This window comes from Arachis hypogaea, chromosome 3, assembly GCF_003086295.3.
Source record: "Arachis hypogaea cultivar Tifrunner chromosome 3, arahy.Tifrunner.gnm2.J5K5, whole genome shotgun sequence".
In the NCBI taxonomy this organism is placed as follows: domain Eukaryota; kingdom Viridiplantae; phylum Streptophyta; class Magnoliopsida; order Fabales; family Fabaceae; genus Arachis; species Arachis hypogaea.
The window spans coordinates 105,587,807-105,590,603 of NC_092038.1; the positions used below are offsets into that span (position 1 = coordinate 105,587,807).

The 2,797-nt window shown below is 40.4% G+C and overlaps 1 non-coding gene across 1 annotated transcript; it reads left to right on the forward strand.

Moving 5' to 3' along the window:
• Positions 1-785: 785 nt before the first annotated feature.
• On the forward strand, positions 786-889 carry LOC112792946 (small nucleolar RNA R71). The gene has a single exon (XR_003197662.1). It is a non-coding gene; the product is annotated as a small nucleolar RNA R71 (small nucleolar RNA).
• Positions 890-2,797: the final 1,908 nt, after the last annotated feature.

Here is a 2,797-nt window from a genome sequence, read left to right on the forward strand (position 1 = left end):
TTGACTTGGGAGCCTGTTGAGATAGTTCTCCTACTCGAGCCTCCATCCACTTGAGTTTTTCGCCATGGTTCCTTAAGGTCGATCTCACATCATCCCTAAAGCTTTTCAACTCACTTATGTCCTGGCCCATGTTTACTAACCTTCCTTCTATCCTGTTTAATTGATCTTGAAATTGTTGGTTTGGATTAGGTTGGGCAGGTTGATTATTTTGGCCATGATATGGTGGTTGGGAGTAAGTGTTTTGTGTGGTTTGGTATGATCTTTGGTTGGAGTTTTGGTATGTGGAATTGTTATGTTGGTTGTGGTTGTAAGGTTTGTGGTTTTGTGGTTGGCTTTGCTGGTTTCCCCACCCAAAATTTGGGTGGTTTTTCCATCCTGGGTTGTAAGTGTTGGAATGTGGATCATATGATTGCCTTTGTTGGTTTCCCACATAGTTGGCCTCTTCCCAATCATTTCCTTCAGTGCTTACTTCCTCTTGATCTTGTGTGTGTATTGCAACCACTTGCTTTGTGTCCAATTTCCTGGTGAGCTCTGCTAGTTGCTTGGCAAACACCTTGTTTTGTGCTAGAATTGTATCAACATGGTTCAGCTCCATGACTCCCTTAGTGTTGTGCCTCTCTGAAGCATAGTAGTACTCATTCTCAGCCACTGTCTCAATCACTTCAATGGCTTCTTCCACAGTCTTTTTCCTGTTCAATGAACCTCCTGATGAATGGTCTACAGCCTTCCTTGATTCATAAGAAAGTCCATCATAGAAAATATGCAATTGCACCCAGTCAGGAAACATGTTTGGTGGGCATTTCCTTGTCAACTCTTTGAACCTCTCCCATGCCTCGTAGAGCGTCTCACCATCTTGTTGTCTAAAAGTCTGAACCTCAGATCGAAGCCTATTGACCTTTTGTGGGGGGTAGAAACGTGCCAGAAACTTGCTCTCCACCTCATCCCAGGTTGTTAGGCTGTCCCTTGGGAATGATTCCAGCCACTTGGCTGCCTTGTCCCTAAGTGAAAATGGGAACAAGAGCAGTTTATAGGCATCTTCCTGGACTCCATTGGACTTCACTGTGTCACAAATTCTCAGGAATTTGGTGAGATGTTGATTTGGATCTTCATTAGCACTCCCACCAAATGAACAATGATTCTCCACCAATGATATGAGCTGTGGTTTGAGTTCAAAATTGTTGGCCTGAATGGGTGGTTTCTGAATGCTACTACCACAATTCCCAGAGGTTGGGTTTATGTATGAACCAAGAACCCTCCTCTCAGGAATGGCATTGTTTCCATCAACCCTCTCATGGTTGTGAACTTCTCTATCCATGTTGAGATCTAGAGCTTCCTCAAAATTGTCCTCAGATTCTCCTTCAGATTCTTCTTCTCCCAGTACCCTCTTCCTTCTTGCTTCCCTTCTAAGTCTATGAAGGGTCCTCTCTGGTTCGGTATATGGCGGAGTTGATGCCTCTCCTCTCCTACCTGTCATACAAGAACACACCACAAGCAACAAACAAGTGGAATACTCTTGGTTAATGGAAGAGTATGGTTAGAGCAGTTGAGGAATTAATTCAAATAGTTAGTGGGTCAGTGAGTTAGTTGCTTGAATTTAAAGGCATAAAGAAAGAAAGCAAATAACAGAGTGCAGAAATTAAAATCAACAAGTAACTGAATTAACAAAACAATAAAAATGCTCAATCTAGTTAACTCCCAATTTGAGAATTGTCAATCGAAAACCAATCCCCGGCAAGGGCGCCATAAACTTGATACTAGCATAACCTTGATGCTATGATTTTAGGAAATTGCACAATCGGCAAAATTCCTTCCGGCAAGTGCACCGGTTATCGTCAAGTAAAAACTCACAATAGAGTGAGGTCGAATCCCACAAGGATTGGTTGAATGAGCAATTCGGATTAGAAGTTTGTTCTAGTTGAGCGGAATCAAGATTTAGATGAGAATTGCGGAATATTAAATTGCATGAATTAAAGAGCGAGAAATTAAAGTGCTGAAATTAAAAGGGATGGGGGTGATTGCATGAATTGAAATTGCAGAATGTAAATAGAAAGTGTAGATCAGAATGGGGAGTTCATTGGGTGTTAGGAGATATTGAGATCTCCGAATCAAAACATTTTTATCTCTTCCTCAACCAATGCATTCATTGAATTTTGCTTGGCAATCTTATATGATTGGATCCCAATCCCTTGGCTCACCAATTCTCTCTAAAAACAAACAAATTCCCAATCCCTTGGTTTAAATGTTCATAAGAAGAGATGATGCTTGATCACTGATTATACCACACAGTTTCATGGACCACAATTTGGTAGGATTACATGTCACAATATCCATCCAAACCCCAATCCAATTCACTGTGAGAAAGCTTCTCTAGCATGAATCCTCCATTCCTTTCCCAAGGTTCCGAAGGATTCCAATTATGGGTAATTTCTTTCCCAAGACAACTACCCAATGGAATTAGATCGAGAAGCTTTCTAACAAAATTCAAGAGAAAAGATTGAAGAAGAAGATAAAACTATTATTGATTCATTGAATTACAATAGAGCTCCCTAACCCAATGAAAGGGGTTTAGTGATTCATAGCTCTGAATTCAATTACAAAATATGAAAAGTTCTAAAATGTCCAAAGTGCTAACTAACTTCAATTCTATCCTATTTATACACTTTCTAAATTGAGCTTCTGTTGTGTTTCTTGGGCTTTGAGGCCTTTCCTTGATTTCCTTTTGCCTTGGGTTTATGGTCCATAATCTTGATGAGGCTGTGATCCAATTCTGCAACATTCATTGAGCAAACTTAGTGAT